The 19,335-nt window shown below is 30.8% G+C and overlaps 1 long non-coding RNA gene across 1 annotated transcript; it reads left to right on the forward strand.

Annotated features, from left to right (window-relative positions):
* Nucleotides 1-780: 780 nt before the first annotated feature.
* Nucleotides 781-8,170, forward strand: LOC145666686 (uncharacterized). The gene is made up of 2 exons (XR_014127805.1): nt 781-881; nt 7,559-8,170. It is a non-coding gene; the product is annotated as an uncharacterized LOC145666686 (long non-coding RNA).
* The last annotated feature ends 11,165 nt before the right edge of the window (nt 8,171-19,335 follow it).

Consider the following 19,335-nt stretch of genomic DNA (forward strand, 5'->3'; position numbering starts at 1 on the left):
TTTCCGAGACTTCTCTGTATTGCAACTTTTACCGTTCGCTATGATATTGTGAGGCGAAGATAGGTTTCTGTCGAGGACGCTTCTGTTTCAGCATTATTCCTTCGTGCAAATATTTGTCATACAGTTTATTTTAGGCTATCCTGATATGAAACTGATTTCAACTCCTTGTCCCAAATTCTTGGAACAGTAGCTCTCCAGCGACGGAGTCATGAGCCAAGTTTTCTTTTTTTATTCAATTATTTCTCTAAACTACATTGCTTTTAATGTTGAGGTACGGAATTTGATTTCCGGTCCACCTAAATTAATACCCAAAATATGGTGGATCACATAATGCCCCACTCTTCACACACACATACACATACACATTATATATATATATAAATATATATATATATATATATATAGATAGATAGATAGATAGATATGTGTGTGTGTATGTATATATGAGCGTGTTGGCAGATATGAGTTACTATTCTTGAGGCCTTATATATATGTGTATGTCTGTATAACTTGATGTTTCAACACGTCAGCTTCTACAAGTCGGCGAGTTCTTTCGTCAAATGTGGTGGAAAGAAGATGTAAAATGTAGTTTTAGTTTGTACTTTCCCGCTTTGTTACAGTTTTCTGATCCTCTGAAGAAGGCAAAACATGAAAAAAGAAACTAATATTTGCAGTTGGATATCATTTTACTGGTGTAGAAAACTTTTATATTAATGATAGAAATCATTGTTTTACTTCCATTTCCATATAGTATAGTTTTCAATTATATTACAGAAATGGGACCATATCTCTTGGAGAATATGCACAAATGGATATTTTCTTCACTATTGCAAAGACCAGAAGACGACTGAAAGTCGTTCATGATTCTGTAGATATTGCAAGTAAGTACTTCATATATTTATCTATTTCTATAGTTCTACACACCACATCGTCAATACTACCCTGAAATATTTAACAACAATGTAAATGTTATACCGACTGAACATCAATCAAAAGTATTGAATAAATTAACAAAATTTATACACGACAACATTTTTACAACTTCATTTTGCACAATATGGATTTGAAAATTCTATCGAGGGTAAAAATATCGTAGAAAGCTATGTTTCCTGTTTATTTTATGACATAAAGAAGTATTTGATTCTGAGTACAATTGTATTGTATTAATGAAATTTTTCTCTTGATATGTTGCGATTTCAAACTGGTCACCATTGGTGTCCAAGAAATTCTACCAAGAAGCATAGCTAAATAGAACACCCTGACGTCGATGATTGGGGTCAAATTTATCACAATAAAAGGTGTTTCCTACATTAGTAGGCATTCAGAAAATGGCCGTTGTTTACGTGGAGGACTGTGTAGATATGAGCACGATAAGACGCTGGGCTGTTTGTTCTCGTAAAAGGAGTAAAAATAACGAACCTTGGTTTGATTGAGAAACAACGAAATGGAATTCCATGCACTGCAAATGATGTACCACCTCATGTTCAAGTTGATTAACTAATTCGAGAGAAAATACGCATTACACACACAGAGCTTGCTATGAAGTATAGCATATTCCGTTAGAGAGTGCAGGCAATAATCACAGATATAGGGTAATGATTATTTGGTGCACGGAAGTTTCTGCAAAAGATTACTCCTGCATTAAGCAAGAAAGAATGGACATTTGCAATCAGTTGTTCAGTGCCATGAACGTGAAAATGTTGGTTAAACAATATGGTTACAGATGATCAAATTCGGGTAAACCATTTCGGATCTGAGAACAGAAGCACAACTACGAGGTATCGCATGCACCAAAAACGTTTAATGTTGTAATAGCGGCCGGCACAGTAATGCTGACAGTCTTCTGGAATGTTCGTGGTATAATGCATAAGGAATAATGCATGGTATAATCCATAAGGAATGGAAAGGACATTACAAATAATTATGATCAGTAGTATACCTCTCACAGAACTGAAAGCAGAAATTCAAACTCACAAATGGATCATCTCATTCAGCATGAGAATGCTGGCAACCATACATGTGCAATGACAATTAAGAAGATTCGTCGCCTTCGTTTCACTGTCATACGCAATGATGCATACAAGGAACAAAGTACCTAAGTTGACTTAATTTTGATTCTTACAATGCTGTGAAGCAGGAATTCAGGCGTTAGTTCCGTCGTCAAGTTGACCATTTTATAATGACAAGATTATGAAACTTATCAGACGTTGACAGAAGTATATTGATCGCCAGGGACATTATGTGGAAAATTAATTATTGTGATCTGCATATGTAAGTTCCGGAAACGTACAAGTATTTGTTTTATACCAATAATTTCAACCGTTTTCATATATAAAAAGGAGACATTACTTTTCAGCATGCCTTCGCATTTATGGTAGGTGCAAGTGTAGTGAATTCAATAGATAAGGTTATACTTCTTAACAGTGCTGGCATTAGTTGAATAAAAATTAGCAATTTCGGATTAGTTGTAATTAATTAGTAGGTGTGTCTTCATTCATCATATAGTATAATTATTAAAAATGAGAGTTGTGATAATTAAAGCAATAGAATGAATTAAAAATTTAACAGTTAAATGAATTGTTATACGAATAATAATAAGCATGAAATTAAGCGAATGATAATAAGCATTTGCAGGCTATGCATAGAAAAAATATTGAGAAGAATTTTAATAAGTTTTTTAAAATTAAATTAGGAATAAACATAATAAAATGGAATATTGAATATTCTGTTGACATTGATGAAAATAATTGGCATTGCTATGAGAAAATATAATTAGTTTACTGTTCTCGAGGAAATTGAATTAAATACGGGTTTTTGCTATTATGGAATACAAATGTCCAATCATTAAAAAACCTATCGACATATTTAACATGTGATATAAAGAAACTGAAAAAGGGCTTCTTTATTAAGCATACTAATATTTTTAAAAATATAGTGACTTTTTCAGTAACAGATTTTTATTTATATTTAATTACCGAAAACTCTCGAAAGCAGGACTTTGGGTCGGAAAATAGAGGAAGAAAAGTATGTGGGATTGATATATGGAGTTGACTACAATTATTACTAGCTAAAAACCATTTGTTGCATTAAAAGGTATTGTTTTGTCATCGAAATAAACAAAAGAGAAAGAAACGGTATTTAAATCACATCTGTGGAACCTATGTACTAGGGAAACTATTGAATTAGCTATATTGAACTGTCAATTTTTATCACGGCATTTAATTATTTATACATATTGAAAAAGGAAGATAAGTAACACTGTGAAGAATTGATTTTGTTTTGTTTCTCTTTACGGAAAGCAAGTAGTAAGAATTATAGTTGTTAGTAGGCCTATATGTGTGAGATCTTCAGACGTGCCGGGAGACATAAGAGTCTTTAAGTTGTTTATTTTTGGTTTTACGAAACATTTTGTATAGGATATTATATGTGAGGATAAATAGATGCAACACTGTGATTAAATTATACTGTATATGGAACTTTGTGACTGTCTGTAATTAAAAAATGATAATATATTAGTATACTTACAGTTATTAGAGATGTTATGAAATGTGAACGTGAAATAAAAGCAAGGATAGGAATGGCGAAAGAAGCCCTTAGGAGGAAGAAAATACTATTTTGTGGGACCTTGAACAAAGAGTTGAGAAAAAAACCTCAAAAAGTTGAGTATTGTATTGTATGGGGCAGAAACATGAACACTACGAAAAATCGACTTAAAACGACTAGCAGCTTTCGAAATGTGGGTGGAGAAGAATAGAGAAAATAAACTGGATAGAGCGGAAGACGAGTGAGAGGGCCTTAGAAATAGTGGGGGAGAAAAGAACAACTTTATATATTATTAATGAGAGGAAGAGAAACTGGTTGGGACATTGCTTAAGAAGGAACTGTGTCATGAGGGACGTGCTACAGGGTATGGAGGCAGAGAAGGGAAAGAGGGCGAGAGTATAATTAATAAACAATATCAAAACAGAATACTCGTACGTGAAGACGAAGAGGTTAGAGGAAGACAGGGGATCATGATAGCATCTCAGTTGCGGCAAGTGACCAAACAATAATGGCAAAATACCTATGATGATGATGGATTACAGTTACAATGCGATTTTAATGTGAACTAAACAACTAATTCGTCTTAAATAGGAGATATATTTAGAGAACTATATTATTTGCTTGGAGAAAAGCGACATACGTGTTTGTATCTATGAGTTTATCATCTTGCAATTATGCTTTAAACTATTTGGTGAATAACTTTTGAATGTTTAGATTTGTTATGCATACTCAACAGAGAAGTTGTTTTAGAAATAGAATTGGACTGGATTTAAAATTAGAGTGCTTTCTTTTATCATCGAAGCCATTACAGACATGTACTTAATAGTTACTTGAGACTTTACCAGGAGAGGAGCACGGTTCTCAAACACCAAGAGCCGGCACTAGTAATATAATCGGCGGACTTGAAGTGTACCTGAGTATAAATTGCGTGAAGCTTAGAACCCCTTGTAGCGCCGAGGTTATACAACAGGAATTTCGATCATATGACTCCACAGGGAATTGAACTGACGGTCATTCACGTTGAAAGCATATACCAAAGCGGAGTATAGATGCATTTGACTACGACTTCTTTAGGCTTTCAACGTCTCGTTTCAACACCGAGATTATAAAAAAACAGAGGATTCCAATCACATGAACCCAGCGGAAATCAAACTTGATTCCCATGCATCAAAGTCACGCATAGGCACCAGTAAATCAACATTATAGATTAAACAGTATTGAGAACGACAATTATTACTATGAGAATCAATGTGCATGAAAGTGTAACGCACTCATTGATACGTTTTTAAAATAATAATATTATACGGAAAAATTACCTTGTTTCGCGTATTGTGTATGTGTACGGGTAATATATAGTAATTGTGTTTAGGATAAAACAGGTGGTTGAGAGCGAATGGTGATATACAATTTGTGGCTGAGAAAAGCACAAACAAAATGTTTCTTAATAGAAAACAAGATATGGATGCAATGAAGACATTTCGTACCGAAGTCGACTTATTTTAATGGTATCATTATTTTACCGTAGCGCTGAGTCATGGCCAAGAATAACATGAACTATACTTGAACAGGAAATGTCTGAAACACTAATTTCAAGAAGACAATGTTGTTGTGTATTTTGGTTTGATTATTGGTTTCTTGACGTTTAGCGTTTTTCTCAACTGCATGGTTATGGAAGATGCAAATCTATTTTTAATAGAAAACAGAACACCCATCGGGATTTAGAACTTGAAATTCCAAGACGACAAAAGTGCTAATGACAAGACTAGCAGAGATACATATATGTATGTTAATCTATTATTTGTAGGCAAGCAATATAGGTAAAGACATTTGTTGCTGTGATAAGTTAGTACTACGATTAGTATTATACCTACGTATATAGCTGAAATCATTATGTGTAATAACAAATTAGTGGATGAAGCTTGTAGTTCCCTTCTAAATTGTTTCCATGCTAGCCATATCTATGAGCGCAAAGAAATGGAAAGCGCGGGTAGCGACATCTATTAACGCAACAGTTAAATATTAGGATCTCGAAAAATTCTTGATACACGTAAGTGCACCCAGGGCTGTCTGTAGGGATAAGTTACTTGTTACGCACTTAACAGTAGTACAGGGGAGCGATACCCATACATTGATAGAGAACTGGTATTATGATGTATTGAAGTATTAGCTGAGATAAGAACTTAGGAAAATCAAATGAAATTATTTTGTTTATTGTCTCCCCTTTAGGTACAGTTATTAAGAAAATTGAACGGAATTTTTTTTTCTGAATCTCTCTGTGTGTATACTATTTGGAGTTTTCTAGTTTTGTATTCTTCTGTAACCTTCTACATGTACATTTTATACCCTTTACTATTGGTGTGATATTATCTTATATGTTTTCGTTTACATTTTTAGTCAACCTATATACTACAGTTTCTTCTTGTAAGTACCTGTCTTACGTTAAATCTTCTATCTTTATTTCCATCTTTGTACTTATATGGATGGATGTATTGATAAATATTCTTCATAATGTCGGAATGATATTCCATACGTCATTAGAATTCCATCGATGTTTTCATCGTGTTGCTGGATGCCTTGACTTGGTGTAGTTCAATCTGTCTATATAATACTTTTACATTTCTCACGTCTTGTCTATATAATACTTTTACACTTCACTCAGAACATGAACTTGGTTGTTTGCAGCATGAAGTTTGACGTTTCACTGCAGTTTTAGGAAACGCAGTTTGCATCTCTACGAGAAACGGACCATAATCATAAACCCTTTGGGAAACAGTTATAACTGCTTGCGTCAGTATGGTGGAACCAGGACTTTGCCGCATATTTCCGTAGGTATAATACGATTCACAGTGGCACACCCTACACGAAACTTACGCACTTGACTCATTTCTACTACGCGTGAGGCCATGAACTTAGTTTCGGAAAGGACTACACGGAACCCCTCTCAGAATCTATTCAGTTTCACTTGGCCACACAGCTCTACTACGTTACTAACGAGATACTCTTGCTGGCCTCGTGGCAGTATCACGGCAATGGGTTGTGCATGTGCGGTACAGCTGCACATTGGGTTTAATATAAATGAGTCAAACTCTGTACTCTATTCTTGTGATTGGCCATTGTAATTGTCAATATACGTCAACTCAGCATGTCTTTAGATGCTGAATAAGTTGATTTACACAATGAGCAGATTAACCAATTCTAAATATGCTTGAAGAAACATCATCTGTGAAAAAATCTGGCTTAGATATTCCTTCTATCTCAGCTAGTTATAGACTTATATCTGTGTTATTCTATATTATTAAAATAAAAGTAAAAGAAACTATGATACAAAAATACAATAAAAAGTATCCACTTGCTTCTGCTGAATCAAATGTTTTTTTCTCTCTCCACATCAGCTCAATTTCGTTATAGTGATTGCATTGAGTAATGTCTTTCATTTTGCCAATATTTATGTCAGTATTTAAGGACTCCGTTATACATAATGTAGTGTTGGTATAGGTACAGTAACTGTGTAAAGAAATTATGACACATAGCGAGATCTATTAGCATTATCACAGGCAGGCAAGAGATAGCGAAAGTAGCGATATTTATTATCGAACTGCTTATTATTAGGAATTAGTGTGACATCCGATAGTGACGTTTATTAGATATTAGGACAAGGTTTCTCTCCCGAAGCATTTGGCCCGCTACACGTTATAGGTTAAAATTGTTTTTCATTAAAAGCTCAAACTGCTTATATTTAACCAATTTAATTGTCATTCACTTTGAACAACAACCAACTCAAGCTCAATACCATATTTATGGTATTATTGAAAACCTTCATTATACCAAACATTGTATTGATTTGCAAGTGATAGGTAAGTAGTGACATCTGTAGCCACAACTGTTTATTATTAGCAATTACCGTGACTTACAGACGAGACTTTACCGTTTGTTATCTGTATTATATTATGTACTTATATGTATATAAACATGCGTAAGGTACAATAGTAATATTTATGTTATCTCCTTTTTTTAGTGTCAATTGGAGGAGTTTTTGGTCTATTTGTTGGAGCAAGTCTAATGAGTGTAATGGAACTGATTTATTTTACTGCGATTCGACCAATTTTTCTACTCTTCAGTGACAAATAAATATTCGAAAATGATGTTAACTGTATTTGAACCCAAACTAGAGAGACCAAGAAAGTGTCACTATAAGTCCTGATGAAGGATAAAGAATGCATTTTAACAAAAGAAAATGAAGAAAGGCAAGAGAAACAAATTACCTAGCTGTTTAAAACTGTGAAATCTATGATGAATGCTTTATTCTGTGGCATTAACTTAACACACTTTGAAACCAAACCATGTACGTTTTGTAATTCCACGGCGCAGTTTACGTTTTGCAATTCTATAGAACACGCGACATTGAAGTTATTGAATTAGCAAATCATAATATTTCGTGCGAGTAAACGGATCCTGAAGGATGGCGCCAATCAACTAAATAACACATTTGAAAAATCTATAAATATGCTGTAAAATAAACCTTTTTCTTACAATTTTATTTCCTTAACTACAAACGTGGCTACAAGTTGTGATCATAGCAGAATTTGTGAGTAGAATAATTCTCAGTAATATAGCAAGACAATTTCCAGTTTACTCATTCTCAGAGACGAGGGATTAAAGTTCGCGTAGTTCTACTATCCTTTGTGCTTCAGTGTTAATGGTTTATAATCCAATACGTCATAAATGTACAATTCTCAGAAATTCTCTTATAATCTTATCAACGTGAATGTAACATATAATTAATAACAGAAAAATGAAAATTAAAAAAAGTAACAAAGAAAGAGAGGATAAGAAAGAATTCTTAGTAACTATAATTATTAAACAACATTCAAGTGTTCGTAAATTTGAAATATGAAATACATATATGTTCAAACACTTTCACCAAAAAATACTAAATTTAGTTTGATCAGTTTTCTTTTTAAATTTTTCATCGAAATACTTTATATGGAGATTTTTTTTATAATTCTTTGATCTTTATTTAGTAGTAGAAAACTATATTTTTATAGTTCTACTCTCTTGAATATTGATATACAGTTTTTGTCGATTTACTGATAGGACAATTTTAAATATTGTGTTAAATTGTATTAGTTATTGCGCCATAGTCTTCGACCCGCTGTATCCCTATAAGTTAAAATGGTGATTAATTAAAATTTCTAATTGATAGCATTTAACTTATTTAGTTTGCTCACCGATCAACATGCGGTTACTTAAATAATTATACCAAAATCTAAGTATGGTTATGGTCCTATTGGTTCTAATAACAAAGAGCAAAGCACGTTAATATTTAGTGCCATCACTGTTATTTTTAAATAATTAAATTGAAGCAATACAGTTTTTAAGTTGAAATCAAATAATCATAATAGTATTAAATCAGTAAATTGCTTGCACGCTATTGACATCTACTATTAATCTCAGTTCAAAAGGCAGTGCAGGTTGCGACAACTATTGGAGAGACTGTAATGACTTAATGCGACTTCATAGAATGAAAAACTGAAAATCTTTCCTTGCATAGCTAGGGTAATACATCAACAGATAAAAGATGATATGAGGCGCCTAATATCAAAATCCGCCACATCCATTTCGCTGAGTTTCGAGTAATCTCACAAAACGTGCAGTGAAGCTCCATATACATGCGTACAAAGTCCCATATTTGAACTAGTTTTTTTAGTATGAAATATTAAGCTTTTAAAAAAAATTCTGTTTCCATGGAATAATCATCTGTTTCCTTTAGACCAAACATATAACAAGCAATATATCACTAAATTTCAGTTTAAAAAATGAATTTGGCGGCTTTTGATACTAGGTCCCTCATATGTCAAATCGTTTTTGCAGCTGTAAATCTATAACAGCAATTTCCTTTGTTTCAGTTACTAAGTTTGGCATCTGTAACCATTAACTTATTTACAATTCACAATCTAATAGATTTTTCTTTGCCGAGTTTTGCACATAAGTATGCATCAGTAAAAAATTATCTCGGTGGAGCTAAATAAACCGAATATTTATTAATTTTACTTAATGTAATGAACGTACTTAAGAATGTAAATAATATATATAATTATAACAATTCATGATATACCTAGGTATAACTCTGATATCTGGTGTGATTAAACTCCTTTGTAGGTAACTTTAAAGCCAAGTACGGAATTATGAGTTATAGGTATTTCAGTTTCTAATATTGAAAGTCTTAAATACTTGAATGTAAAGTATTAAGTGAAAGTACATAATTACAATACATACAATTTATTTTTCTTAAGAAAATCACTTTGTGCTAAGGCTTGTTTTCGAAATAAAGAATACAACAGAAAGGAAACTTATTGTGTAGTTAACTGGTTCCTAGTAAATCATTAATTCTGCACACACTATATCAGGTTAAAATAAATAAAACGACTAGAATCATAAATGATATATTTAACAAAATTAAATTAATTACATGATTAAGACTCTTAATGATACGCATTACAAAGTAAATAATTGAGTAGCATCACAAATGTTCCAAAAACGGAAATAAATTAAGTAAAGTAGTAAATAATACTATTTCAAAATTTAATAAACGACTAATGTTATAAATAATACACACACAAAATAAATAAGTTACTGAGCTCGTAGGTATTATATAAGACAAAAGAAATAAATTACTAATGTCATAAATGATAAACAAGACAACAATAAATTGACGAAGATCATAAGTTTATATACTACAAAAATTAATTAAGTAAATGACCAACATCATACCATACACACAGAAAAAATATTAATTAAATGTCTAAGATCATAAATGATAAAATCTACAAAATTAAGTAAATGACTAAGGTAATAAATTATATAAGAACAATATAAAGAAGTCGTAAACGACACATTTTACAAAAACAAATTAGGTAAATAAGTAATTTTGTAAGTGATATATAGAAGACAAAAATATTTAAATGACTAAAATTGTATAGAAGACATGGTCATAGAAATGCTATATATTACAAAAATAAATTAAGTAAATGAATAAGATCTTAACACAAATGCAAAATAAATTAAATAACTAGGTTCTTAAATTATTCACTAAAAAAAAACTTAAATGAATAAGGTCGTAAATATTATGTTAGAAGACAAAAAAGTTAACACAGGTTTAAATTACATATTATAAATAGAAATTAAATGCATACTAAGATCATAAATAATTACCAAAAAGTAATATAAATGAACTGTTGAAGATGCACAGGATGAAACAAATAAATTATATGACTAAGGTCCTAAATGATATACTAACAAAAATAAATTACAGAATAAAAATCAATTAACTAAGTTCATAAGTAATAAAATGCGAAGGTCATAAATACCTTAAAGAAGACAACAGTAAGAGATTTACTGACGGGCGTAATAAAATATACAAAGGACAAAATAAATTAAGTGATTAAGTTCGTGAACAATATATAGCACATTTATTAGAAAAATAAATAACGTAAATGTCTAAGCTCAAAGATAAACAGAATATAAAAATAATCAAGTTGCATGACTAAGGTCATAAACAATAAACAAGAAAATTAATGGTTAAGATCAAAATTATATTCTTTAAGACAAAAATACGTAAACTGACGTAAATTTTATATTACAGAAATAAGGAAACGACTACTAGTATAAATGCTATACAGAAGACAAAATAAATCAATGACATGACAGGTTGTAAATGATGCAAAGATAAAAATAAATTATTATGTTCGTAAAAATACATAGGAAACAATAAATAAGTACAGTTTAAATATGTAAAGAGATAAAAAGAACAAACTCTGCTGAATGCTGCAACTGAGATCACACGAAAGGTATATATTTATTTCTATTAATAGAAGTTTAGATTTCGCCAACCTCTGGAGAATGTTTTCTACCATCCAACTGAGTGCTCTAGAACTATGATCTTTGAAAAGTAGAGAATTTGATATAGTCACCAGTATCTATGAAGATATTAACGGATTACCTCCATTAAGAACTCGGCCAAAATTATCGTTCTAAGTATCTATGCAGAAACTAGAATTTCAAAATTTGCTTTTGTTCAAGAGTTATTTTCTATACTACGTACATGCACACTAATCCAACTTGTGTGACCCTATTAAGGTAATTAAGAACCTTCATGACACATATTTCAAAAATAAATTATGCAAGTGACTAAGTTCAGTAAATGATTAAAGTCATAAATTACATAAATACACAAAAATAAATTCACTAAATTCGTAAAGTATGTATATTACAAAAACAAGTAAATGTCAAAATATCACAAGTGATATACAGGTGGTAAAAGAAATAAATTAAATAACAAAGATCACAATTGATACATAAAACTAAGTTAGTAAATGATGTACTGTAAAACAAAAATTATGTATTTAAGGTTGGTAAATATATATAGTACAAAAAAGATCAAATAACTGACTAACGCTGTAACTATATGCAGGTGGCAAAATAATTAAATAACTAAGGGTATAAATGATACACAGGACATAACAAACATTAACCTACTCTGGTATACATGATACAAATAAATTAAACGACTAAGTTCATCTATGGTAAAGAACATTTTGACTAGTTAGTGCAAAGTAAAGTTTAAGTGAAGAATCTGCTTTCCACGTGTCTTAAAACAGAATATTGTTTTTTAATTGAATACAAGCATATAGATAATAATCCTCAACAATGATTATTATGTTTTTTTCAAAGTATTGAAATTTATATTTATAAGAAATTTACTTATATAAATAGGAAATGGAACTGATCCAACATGGGGAAGGTGCTATAGCCATCATCAAGTTCTATTTCTGTGTTTTATAAAAATGAACTTCCTGTATTAGTCTAGTGACAACAGAGAAAATCATATGTATGGGCATGTATAGCTTTTATCTTTATCAAGAACTCCTCTGTGGCTAAGCCGTTAGTGTACGCGCCTTTGGCGTGGAAGACCCGGGTCCGATTCCCTGTGGGAGCTCATTTGGTTCGGATTCCACATTAATCAGTAGGTCCCGTGTCATATAGCCTCGCTGCTGAAAGGGACGTTAAACTCAAAATCAACTCAACTCAACTGTCCTTACCAAACACTGAATTCGCGCCTGAGTGCACGTATGAAATTGGAAGATATTTATGGAAATCCCAAAATTGTAGTAGGGGAAGGGTATCTTAGATAATGTTATACTTTGAATAGTACCCTCTTACCCAAGATGTCATTTGATATATTTTGTTCAAGCTTGTAATTTCGAAGATCAGTTAACTCGGACTAAATGTATAATGTAAGTATACAATAGTAAGTAATGTAAGTCTAAATAACTTATATACTTATTTAACGTATATATGTTCTGACTGTAACGTTAGTTATGGTGTGTTTTATCAAATAGTGTTTTCAAGTATTTCAGAGCACAAAATAATATTTTAAAATTCTCTAATTTTTCAGTTTCTAACTAGTATTTAATATTTTATTTCAAAATTTAATTATTGTTAAAACAAAAAATCTGACAATACTTACACATTTCAAGATCTTAAGTGTTTGAATCACTTTCTTTCGACCATTTTAAGAGTGTGTGTTAAAATGATTAATACATATATTAACCCAGATGTAGATATTGACTTTTCAGTTGGTGAGAGAAGACAAATTAATTTTTTCGTTTTTTCGTAATAAGTGACCGTTTATCTAACCATATTTAAAGACCTATATCTTATAATGATTTAACTAAAGTTTCCAATATTGTATTATAGCTTAAGGCTTAGAACTAGGTTCCCTATTGTAATTACTAGTGTGAGTTGGAAACATGAGACAGTATATCAAGAAATGTCATTTGTCAAGTTACACACGTGTTTTAGAAATACAGCTGTTCGATCGAATGTATTAATAGTTTATATATCTGTACTTTCTCTTTCTCTGTATCTATAATCTATATGTGCTTTCTACCACCTATTACTCTAACGAGAATGTACAAAATTAATTGATGCGATTTAAAAACTTTAAGAAAGAAATTGTCTTTTTTTAAAAATATTTATTAATCTTCTGTAGAAGCGTTTCTGTTGTTTCTTACGTCCTTTTCCCAGAGTAGCAAAATGTTCTCGATAAGATTAAATCTGAAAATTGATTTTAAGAAGTTGATCTAAATATTCATTAGAGAGTATTATAAGAATAAAGTTATAAAAGTAGGAGAATAACCGTATAAAAGACAAGTAGAATAACTTTATAAAAGTTATGTAATGCAAGTTTAGCATGTCTTTTGAAAGAAATTCTTAATGAAGAACTTTGGCTTATCAAATCTCTTCCTCCTATTAAGATTATTATTTGATTGAAATTTTGAACTTAGCTATGAATCAAAATAATTTTTCTCATATCATTCATATAGAAAAGTAAAAACAGAATTTATAAATGTTTGGGAGTAGGTGGAAAGTTCAAAATACACAAAGTGAATATACAGTATGTAAACATTTTATTTTAGCAATCATAATTTTTAGAAATAAATGGCAAAATACTATTAAAATTGCTATCAAGTTTCATAGATCTTGAGATAATTCCTAGGAAAAAGACCCATGATTACTATATTATTGACTTTTTATTATTGATAGGCTATCATTTAAATAATACAAAAATGAGTATGAGCAGATATAATTGCAGTATTTATATTCAGTTTTATCAACATATCTATATAATTGTCCAATATTACAAATGTTAATAAACAGAAAACTTTTAATTATATAGTATTTGATTAACCACAAATAAACATAAGTATTATAATTATATAGTATTTGATTAACCACAAATAAACATAAGTATTTATTGTCAAAAATGTTTGTTTCATTGGCCTTGATAATGCATTTCTGTATTACAAACAAATACTGTGTTTGCTTCTTTACCTTTTCTATTTACGTATGAATTATTTTGTCTCTAAATTAATTATTGACTTCCTGTACAGAGAAAGCATGATTCATGGTCATCTCAAAGATAAATATTATCCGGTGACCCATTGGTGTGCCACGCAATCTTTTTAACAAAACTAAGACGACACATCAGTAGGTCATATGATCTCTTTGAAAAAACCAACATAATCGAAAAGAATTAAACAAAAGCTACACTGAAAAAATCATTATTTATCATTTATTATCTAAGTGATCTTGTATTATTTTTACCCTAGAGAGGTTTGGGCCACTAAATTTTCTCTAATACAAGTATATAAACAATCCTGAATCAAATCTAATAATGATAAATATATATTTACATGAGCACATGTCAATCAAAAGAAGCAGTACCAATTTTTTTTTAAAAAAATAAAATACATAAGGCTGTAAGTAAAATGACAAAGAATATACGTTCTATAGATTGAACAGAAAATGCGATACGTATATTATTTATTATTATTATTTTTGTACTTAGATACTATTGTTTGTGATTTAAACTAATTATTGCGATGACATATCTTCTACTTGAATAAGTACATAATTCCAGAGTTAAATACTAGTAGATATCACCGTATTGTCAAGTGTATTTCGGTTCAGTATGTTGGTAAACGTTTAAAGGTGGGAGGTAGGAGGTTATATACATAAGTATTAGACGAGTTAAAGAGGTATGAAGCATGACATACGAGTTAAGAATGCATCATTTATGTATTTAGATATTAACAAAAATTTGAACTAAGAATAGTTGTAAATTTATAGATTCAAATTAATATCTTATTAGTAATCTCGTACAATACTATATTTGGAAATGAACATCTAGTTTTTATAAGTAAGGCTAAATGAGACGTAGACCTACATTTTATTCTGGAAAGAAATTCATATATATTATTACACGAAATCGAACTTGAGACTCCAGCGACACTGAGAAAAGGTTCAAGAATAAGTAATACCATTTAAATAAAATATAGTAGTATGATTTATTGAATTTCAGAATTTACATTTTCATTTGTCTGTTCAGTTTATTATTATCTCAGACATAAAAAAAGTGATACACGCTACTTTACGTTCTTACATTCGGTGTTGAATATTATAAAATTAACAAGTTTCTCCTATTTTAATATAGCGAGAAGTTTAAGTGATTTATTTTGTTTTCTATGAACTTATTCTTGATTATACTATTGTTTATGATTAAAGATTTTCAAAACATAGTGCATGTATTTAATGCATTTTGAATACATTTTTTTAAAATAATTTTGCACAGTGGAAAATTATGATTATTGGCATCACTTGGAAAACAAGTGAGTTTTATGTCACAGTGTGAAACTATGGTTGACTTCCAAACTGTTCGAATTCCATACTCAAACTTGAAGTAGTATATTTATAATTACTGGTTACAATAAATTACTAGTTTCGAATCTTGTTTTTCTGGCGCTGCCTTCATAAAGAATGCATATTTGACCCCTTTCCCCTTCCCGCTTGTTAGGTATACGTACTTTTTGTCTGGCTCTTTCTGTGATTTCAGCTGCAGTATTGAACTCTCAACTCTTTAATAATAATAATAATAATAATAAACTTTATTTTCACGTGCTGAGAACAGCTAAAATACAGCATTAATACAGCACTTTGTCTTACTCTACATTATTTTAGCAATAAATATATAGTACAAGTGATAAAATTATGATTACATCTATAACATAAATTGTTAATAATAAAAACACTGACAGTGTAGTGTACGTCAATTGTTAAAACAAAGAAGTGTCAAAAATTAAAAGTAAAAAAAAAATAAAAACTACTAAGTTATACTAAAAATTATAAAATAAAGGCATATTGTAAGATATGCATTCATTATAGCTTTCTAAAATCCTACGGATTAAAATATGGTTTCTATTATGCGATTGCAATAAAATTTTTACCCTTGTACCATATGTTGGAATTTTAAAATCAACATTTTTTAAAATATAGTCTGAGGTGCATTGGTTGTCAAGTAACTTTTCTACAAATACAGATTCAATCAGTTTTCTCCTGTCAGCCAGTCGTTCCAAATTAAAACACGTTATCCAATATTCGTACGTGCTAGAATAATAGTCAAGTCCTTATTAAAACAAAGTATTCTAATAAAACACTTTTGCACCATCTCAAGTTTGTTTACGAGAGTTTCTGTTAGGCTGTTCCAAATCACTGATACATATTTTAGTTTCGAATTTAGATCATACCAGTAATTTTTATAAGAGTAGATATGTATTTGATTGACAGAAAGCAGGCCATTGATTAAACAGGTAGCCAATTATTTTTCTTGCTTCATTACATACATTTTGTATATGATCACCAAAGCGTAGTGACCTGTCAAATGGTACACCTAAATCCTTTATTGTGTCAACTTTCTGTATTACAGTACCTTGTATTTCGTATTGACTTACATAGTATTGCGATTTGTTACTGTAGGTCATGCACTTAGTTTTCAGACAATTGATATTCATATCGTTGTCCTTGCACCACATAATGATTCTATTTAAGTCATTTTGTTGCTTATCGTTGTCCTCAATATTATTTACAACTCTAAAAAGCTTAACGTCATCAGCATAAAGTAAAACATTGGAATGATTTAAGAGATGTTGGTAAGTTATTAATAAAAATAAGGAAAAGTAATGGGCCCAGAGGATAATAATAATAATAATAATAATAATAATAATAATAATAATAATAATAATAATAATAATAATAATAATAATAATAATAATAATAATAATAAGCAGAACAGTAAAAATGATGCAGGAAATACCCACAGGTGTGCAAAGAATTACTAATAATAGACACAGTAACAACAAACCAAGCGCATGACAAAAGTAAAAACGTATACACAATGTACATAAATTATTAGAAAGCATACGACTCAATATCACACTCCAGGATTTTGTACTCTTTAGAAATATACGAAATAAACGAGAAATTGTTACACAATTTACAAAGCAACATGAGCAGATGAAATAGAGCAGTATATTTGAAAGATAATCAGACAGAACTAGAGATAGATGATGCACAAATAAGGAAAGAAATATTTCAAATAGATAGTATAAACCTGCCGCTATTCTGTTTAGTACTCAACTCACTGTTTGAAAGGAAGGAAGAACTAAATGGGGCAGTAAAAACTATACACACACAGTGGTATATGTATAAAGAGTGAATCTTTGTGTTTTAACTTCTTTGATCAAGATACACAAAAATAAAATTTTACTGCATTAAGATACGCATACAAACACATGGAATTATAAGATTTTGGGACCTAGAACCTTTGCTTCACGAACTTTTGGATATGCCACTGAGTATACAAGCACTTCGGTTTCAACCAAGTGAGAAAAATAGAATACAAAATAGTAATAGACGAAATAATTCAAAATTACAAACAGAGACTGAAAGATACATATGCAAAACAAATCTCAATAATGATAACTTAAGTAAACCTGTTAATACAGCTCTAACATACCCATTCGTAGTAATAGAATGGACAGAGAGCGGATTGCCCGAACTATAATGAAAGCCCACAACAACATTAACAAAGAACAGAACACTACACCCACAAGTAGCTATAGAAAAAGTACCAGTGCAAAGAGAGGAAGGAGAGCGAGGATTAATCAATATCTGAAATTTACATTACAGGTACGTGCAAATATTAAAAAAGTACTCCTATGGAAGAGAAGAAAATTCGAAGCCATACAGTGCAACAATAGCAGCAGTCCACGAAGCATATACTGAAATGACGCTTCTTTTGAAAGTACGCAACTTCATAGTACCAGAGCACTTGACTTTAGGCATCTTGAAACTCAGTAATGTCAAGTACTATAACAAAGACCCATCCAAAGTTTCTCGAATGTTCCTCATATTCCAAAGATGTTCATACGTTCAGTATAAAGGAGAAAAAAGACGGCTATGATAAGTGTCAGTGATTATTTCAGAAGATGTTCATTAGCGATCTATGATCGATCTTACTGAACAAGTATTACAAGTATTTTCACAACATTACTTGTATATCCAAGGTAATTAAAGCCTCCTTAGAATGTGGATGGAAATATTCACCATCAATATGCAACATCCACCAATATGAACCAATATGCAATCCACCAATATGCAACAAAGAAATTGGACTTCAGGTTCTTTGTAGGAGAGGACAAAGAGAGAGGCAGAGATATCAACTTCTTTTTCTCAAAGTGATTGAAGTTTCGCCAGATCAACCACATTCACTCCCTAAATTGATTCCTTCAAACTTTGTTACACAAGACCAAACATCCTCGTTGTCAATGCTGGCAAATATATTTCTTTACAATATGTGAAATTCACCAAAAATATGACCAAACTATGCCTTTATATCACTTCAGGATAAAATACGACCTCAAGCTAAAATATGATTCACATACGCATTCAAATGACCAGTAAAAACCATATTTTCGTGTTCACAACACTCAGAAGTGTTTATATTTATTTAGGCATGTTAAAAAACACCAGGATAAAAATACATGTGGTAGAAATCAGAGCATTACATATTACAAATCAAAGAGAAATCATACAAAGGAAACAGGTACACACAAACTATACTGCGACAAAACAATGGTAACCGACAAAGAAAGAAGTACATCATAACGGGCAAGACATCACAATACAATGAAAAAGAACAAAACCGATACGCTAATAGCATTTCGAATACCAAATACAACAAATCTGCAGAAAGCAGGTATAGAAAATAAAAAAATACAAACAAGTAGCTCAAATCACCAGAGAAGAATGGGAAACCATGGTCCACCGGACGTTGAAAAAAAGTACTTGTAAGTACCGGAAATGAAGGAAAAATATAAAGAACGTACAGAAGAG

This window comes from Thermobia domestica, chromosome 1, assembly GCF_964235325.1.
Source record: "Thermobia domestica chromosome 1, izTheDome1.hap1.1, whole genome shotgun sequence".
Classification (NCBI taxonomy): Eukaryota; Metazoa; Arthropoda; class Insecta; order Zygentoma; family Lepismatidae; genus Thermobia; species Thermobia domestica.